Source organism: Penaeus chinensis, chromosome 13 (assembly GCF_019202785.1).
Source record: "Penaeus chinensis breed Huanghai No. 1 chromosome 13, ASM1920278v2, whole genome shotgun sequence".
Taxonomy (NCBI): Eukaryota; Metazoa; Arthropoda; class Malacostraca; order Decapoda; family Penaeidae; genus Penaeus; species Penaeus chinensis.
Window position 1 is genome coordinate 29,489,323 of NC_061831.1, and position 7,672 is coordinate 29,496,994.

Sequence of the window (7,672 nt, forward strand, 5' to 3'; positions counted from 1 at the left end):
GACGGCGTAGCCTTGAGACCAGCTTTTGAAGTTTGTGATTATTTTTCTACACATTCCCGCCCCTGCGTCATGTGCATTTGTGTCCAGTCGTATTTTAGCATTAGTTTCTACGAAGAATTATCATATCATTAAGATATCCTGACTAAGCTATTTTTATTGTGCCCCGTGATCCGGCGTCGAGTCCCGTTCCGAGTGGCGTCGAGACGAGTGGCGTCGAGACTGGGGCGGTAATCAACGGAAGATCTTTTTATTGTTCCTGGTAATTTCGTGTATGGCGTTGCTAATGAGAATAAACATTTACATCAATATAGATCCCATGGTAATAAGTGATTTTAAGGATATGACATACTAAATGCTGCAATAAATCTTGTATGTAACGATATTACTCTTCAAATATATTAGTCTGCCATGTGGCACTCACACGTCTGTTGCCATTGTGTCAGCTGTGAAGGTGGAGGTGCCATTTGTACTTTTCTAAAAAAATGCAGTAAATATGTAGGGAATGACTCAATTAACTTTTAACAAAAAATATAAAGGGCCTCTAAGCTTTCCTTAGCATTATTGGAGTAAAAACTTCATCTGTCTTTGATTCCACTAATACATCTGTGACCACGAAAATGTCATTGACAGGCAGTTTCAGACAGGCCTAAAGATATCCCGCACGCGCAAATAGTGTCTTTCAGATGTCCCTATTACAAGAAGACAACAGTAATGCACATTTTCACAAATTGAAGATCATCCTGCTTCGGAAAGGACAAGGAATAGCTGGGAGGCCCTTTTTGATTATGTTTCGAACGGTTCATGTAGCCGTGTCCTGAACTCTGCTATTTCCTTTTCTCTAGCAGAAGGATACTCTTTGCGTTGTCCTTATGAGATAACTATAATGCAATATTTCCCATGCTTAAAGATTAATCCGCATTTGATTTTTTTTTTTTTTTTTTTTAGAAAAACTTGCCAGACACCTTTTAATTTATTGTCGAACGTTGATTGAATTGTTTCCTTTATTTTCACTACAGTTTTCTAGTCGAAAATTCGAATGGCACGCGCATTTTCAACTGATGCAGTGACAAACGTATGGATACCATTTTACAGATAATAATCCTTATAATGTCAAGGGTATTTTGAAATATAAGGGAGTCCAAAAAACAAATTGCGCATTAGAGGGAAAGTAAAAATAAGGAACCATTTTACCCATCAGTCGAAAACTCTGGCTGTCCCAACGTGATGTTTGTGACAACGAGTGCAGGAATGTGTTCTAGATTTCATTTCACTCTTGGGTCATCGCTGATCATATAACATTAACGTTATAATTTGATTATTGTTATTGCTTAAACCGTCTCAGTAATGTTTGCCTCTACTACTGTACCTTCATTTTTCTTGTGTACAGTTTCAGCCTCAGGCTGCATCATCTCACACAATTCACAGACATAGACACACACACACACACTCATACTCACACTCACACACACACACACATACACACACACACACACACACACACAAACACAAACATGCACACACACACACACATATATACATATATATGTATATATATATATATATATATATATATATATATATATATATGGCTGTTTACATATTTACTAATCTATTGATTGACTGCTCTTGCCCATATACTAATCTACTAATATATATATATATATATATATATATATATATGTATGTATATATAAATATAATATATGGGCAAACAATTCAATCAATAGATTAGTAAATATGTAAACAGCCAGGTACCGTAAGATCAACAAATTGGTAAACACATTAAATTAGTAAATAGGCAAGCGCAGGAAACCATGAATTTGCAAGGACAGGGAATCGCTAAATTAGGAAATTATCCAATGGGTGAGCGCAGGTAATCTAGCTCAGTAAGCAGACAAACAGTAAATCAGCGAACAGGTAAGCACAGCAAATCAGTGAACAGCCAAGCACAGATAACCAGCAAAACAGACAAGCACAGAAAATCATTTGATGATGTAGTGTAGGTAATATAAGGAAGCCTAACATCGTTAATCAAACAAGCACAGGTAAATCAGTAGAAAGACTGAAAAGCTGAATATCCGTACCCCGTGTGGTTTTATGCATATCGTTAGCTGCTGGTACCTTGCATCAAAACTGCTTGTAACCTGTGATGATCTTATCTACAACCGTTTTGTTGTTGTTGTTAGAGAACACTTTCATGTTCGTGTAGAATCTTATATGGATGTGTATATTGTACATATTAAGCAGTTATATCTGTGTTTTCATAGGGAGGGAGTGTTGATGTCAGGGTAATGTGCAACACCATTATGATCCAAAGTTTAGCTAGTGAGGTCCACATGACTGGTCTCCACCGAGTGCCCACAGGGAGTGTGTGTAAAACCTCACTATCATTACTCATGTATGAGTAGATAGGCAATGTCTCTGGTTGGATCCTAGTTGCGCACTCCTTTTAGTGGGTCGTGTGGCATGGTTGATTTAGTACTGGAGTGACCTAGGTTCGAGGTCCGGTCAGGGAAGGTTGTTATATATCTATATCGACGCAGTGTTGCATTATTCCATCTTCCTCTTTTTCTGTAGCTTTGTCCCATTCTTATATGGGGTCGCTGTGATCAGGTTCTGGCAGATATTTTTTATGGCCCGATGCCTTTCCTGACGCCAACCCTCACTATTTACCTAGGCTTGACCGGCACTGACTTGAGCTCGCTTGCTCGCCCATCTTATAATATATTCATATATATATCATATATATGTTGGCTGACACACACATATATGTGTATATATATATATATGTATATATATATATATATATATATATATATATATTTATATATATGAGGAGGGATGACGTTCATACAGAATAAATACTCTCCATGATGTTCAGGAGATTTATGCGTTTGTTTTATTGTTTGTATGAACGATCATTCCTGTGATCTTTTGTTCTCTGATTGGCCGATTGTTATGAGAGGATATAAGACAATCTTACTCTTAATTTTTATTAATTCCCAAATGTACATTATTTTCACGCATCCGATGCGCGCAACCTTGAAATATTAACACTAACACATTAATCCAAGGAGATTGACACGCATTGATACACTACACTGATCCACGGAGATCGTCACACATTCATACACTACATTGATCCACGGAGATCGTCACACATTCATACACTACACTAATCTACGGAGATCGTCACACATTGGTACACTGGTTCACGGAGATCGTCACACATCGATACACTGGTTCACGGAGATCGTCACACATCGATACACTGGCTCGCGGAGATCGTCACAGTCACGCCGAACATGGTCACTACTAATGCTGCACACTTAAGCACTTATAGTCCGCATTCGTAGCTCGTTCGCTGTGCTTCCTTTTGTTTCCGTGCCGTGTGAGAGGACGAGATGTTGATGTCTCAAGACTCTTGATGGCCCTGACAGCCTCGTGGGTCAGGCAAGTCTTGTCTGCGGGCAAAGAGAGTGAGCGATAGTTGTACCCCGTGCGGCAAGTGCTCGCGCTCCGGCTTGCGTGGGAATCGCGCGCTTACTCCTTACGTGCACCGTCCTTGATTGTGCACGTGCTTCACGCTCGTTCACGCCTGGGTACACACCCGTCCGTGCACCCCGGGTCTCTCTGCCGGTATTGTTGTAGTGGAATAGGCGGCGCTTGAGGTCCCTAAAAAATGTTAGAATGTGCGTGTAATGTTTTGCACCGATTTGCCTTATATGCGTCCACTTTATGGCACTTAGTTTAAAATAGCATTCTTTATCACTGTTTGCTTACCAAGGATTCGTGGGAGGAGGGTGTGTAGAAGAATTAGTGCTTTCCAGTCTAGACACGAGGGCAGCTTATCGTGCTGTCTGTTCAGCCGTCAGAATAGCAAGACTTTTTCCTTGTCTTGCCCCTCTCAAGGCGGCATGCCTACACTGCCCTCGAGTTACCACTCCTCCCATTCACTATTGTTTATTGCTCGGTAAATGTCGCTATTTACGTGCCCATTCTTTCGCGTGTGATTTCCTTTTCTTATGTACTCCGTTATTGTGTGTCGTCGCCACTGACTACATTTATTAATGTATAAATAATACGCTAAACATTTTAACATTCATCTACTCACACCGACATTCACACTAGTTTTAGTCATTGGGTACTTGCCCAATTAACATTCACGCCTCATTCATACTTCACCGAAACCCTTATCGTCTTCCTTCTCATTTCCTTCCTTCCTTATTTTCTCCCCTTACAATTCGCCTATCTAAGATTCACAGCTCAGCTCCACTCTGAGCTCTCTACCTTTTCCATTGGAACACATCTTTTTGTGCTGATGAAGAAATCAATTACGCTAATGAAGAAATCAATTACGTGCGTTCGATAATTGGAAACATCATGAGCTTACCACTTCCGTAACTTCCCATCTTTATCTTTCTGGGACAAAACGGCCCCTAAACCTTGAAAGCTAGCATCGGTTTCTAAAATGAATTCTTGTTCAAAGTCTGGGCACTTAAGGACTGGGGCGCTTGTAATGAGTGATTTTAATTTTATGAAAGCTGCTTCGCATGCAGTCGACCACTCGTTCGATATCATTCGGCGTGAATCGCCAGACATTAATTGGTGTAACGGTGCGGCTGTTTGAGCGAAGGGTTTACAGAACTTCCGATAAAAAGAACAGAATCCTATGAAAGCGCGTACGTCCTTTACTGTCATGGGTGTAGGCCAGTCAATTACCGCTTCTATTTTATCAGGGTCGGTAGTGATCCCTCCTTCTGATACTTGGAAACCTAAGTATTTCACCGTGGTCGCGCAAACGCTACATTTCTTACCTTTGAATTTTAGGCCATATTCTCTTCTGCGGTTGAATACATCTCGAATATATATATATATATATATATATATATATATATATATATGACTGCCGCGATAGTCCAGTGGTTAGCGCACTGGACTCCGGCCCTTGTTGTCCCGAGTTCAATTCCCGGTCGCGACATATCGCTTTGAGAAGTCAAACGCAGGTGTCGTATGGGAAGTCACCGCCGTGGCACAAGTGTTAGCATGCTGAACCGGTTGATTAGGAAGGGCATCCAATCAGGCCAGGATGACACTGCCATATAACTTCTCAATATTGAATTGAGAGAGGCCTATGTCTTGTAGTGGAATAAATGGCAGTATAAAAAAAAAAAAAAAAAAAAATACATATCTGCATACTGTATACATATATATATATATATATATATATATATATATATATATACATATACATATATATGTAAATATATGTGTATATATGTATGAATATATATATATATATATTTCATTTATGTATCTGAATATATATAAATTTATGTATACATGTATGTAAGAAAGTATATAGATATACATATATATAGATAAATATATTCATCTACATTTATACAAATAAATAAATATATATATATATATATATATATATATATATATATATGTTTATGCATATACATATATATGAATATATATATACACACATATATATATATATATATATATATATATATATACATATGCATGCATATATATACATATATATCTATTATAAATATGTTTAGGTATATGTACATATGTATATATATACATATATGTATATATACATACACATACACATGCACATATATGCATGCATTTATATATATTTTTTTATATATGTATATATACATAAACACACACACACACATATTTATATGTATACATAAATAAATATATATAAATATTCATATATATTCACATATAGCTATAGATATTTACACACACACACACACACACACACACACACACACACATATATATATATATATATATATATATATATATATATATATATATGTATTATATATATATTTACATATTCATATATATGCATATATGTATATATATATTATATATATTTAAATATTCATATATATATATATATATATATATAAAACAACCACCCCTGACCGGATAGGTAATGTCTATGGAAATAGATCCTAGTTATATACTAGTCGTGTGGCATATATATATACTCCGGTTTCATACCCGGAGTGACCTAGATTCAAGGCAGAGAGGGTTGTTATATATCTATTTCACTGCGGCATTATTCCGTATTATAAATATATATATATATATATATATATATATATATATATATATATATATTTGTATATTTGTATATACATATATACATATATATATATTTGAGCTGAGGTATCAGCTAGGGTAAGAAATGCTTTATCATTTGATATTGTTTTCACCTTTACATACGAAGAATTTGACAAAGCAATGTGTTGCGTGAGGTCTACGTGTGTTCAGTTTTATTCATAAATTTCACCTCAGTCGACGATCAGTCATATGAGAAGCCAGAAATGTCAAACGCACGTGTCAAAAGGTGTGGAGAGAGCGATCATGAAATATATAATAATTTTACACCAATAATTGATGCAGACAAGATTTTTTTTTTTTTTTTTTTTTTTTTTGTAAATCAAATCATTATCATTACTGTAATTCTTGGTAAAAATCCGATAACCATGTTGATGACAGTAATACAGATTCATATTATCAATATTCATACAATTAGTGATAATAATAATGAGAGTCACGTTGCTTTTGTTGACAATCCTATGGTTACTTCACGAAAAAGGTATCAATAGCAGAAACGAAGTTAACTGTAACAGTGATAAGAAAATGATAGCAAGATTAAACTTCTCGGTAATAGTAACGACAAAGGAAGATTTAAAGGTATCATATTTGGCAATGAGAAACATAGACACAGGCAAAGGAGGGAGAGACAATATTTAGAATTAGATCTACGTCTAAACAAAAGATAGGTCTATCCCTGTGTTCATCTTAAACCAAGCTGTAAAGTGATTATGTGCTGCGAATTATGATGAAAATAATTATACAATGATGATAATATAATGGTGATTTCAACCCCGCTAGATTTTTTTAATGTTATTTTAATTTTCTTTTTTTTTCTATTATATTTATTTATTTATTCATTTTTATTCAGTTCTAGACAGGGTGCTTGCCTTTGATGAATATCCACCCATTTAATCACAGATTGTATTTTTAACAATCATGTTGGCAAAGTCGCAACTAATTAACCTAATATTTAATGAATGAACGTTCAGATGAAAATTATACTAATTATAGTCAACATTTAACTTCGCTGTCCATCAATCTGGCAAAAAATAAAACTTCCAACACTTTTTTCTTTAAAAAAAAGAGCAAAGCTATACATTCTAAAGATCAAACCGAATTTTTTTTTATGCTAAGGAAACATTTTTATGGTTCGTAATCTGTCTATGATCGACTGCATAACAAACCTGTATTTTTGGCATCCACTTATTTCGAGGTTTCTTTCTAAAATTGTGTTTATCCTCTCTCTATATATATTTGTATGTTTATGTCCGTCTCTCTCTCTCTCTCTCTCTCTCGCCTCTCTTTCTCTCTCTCACACACACACACACACACACACACATATATATACTGCATACGCACATACATTCGTATACAAACTCATTACTTTTCATATAGTTACCAAAGAAAACAGGACAACACGTTTCTTAAAAAGAGGGAACTCAGAGCATAATCTTCATGAGAATCGTAGGGCTTCGACTTTGAACTTCGCAAAACTGACATCAAAACATGAAAAGGAGTGTAAGCAGTG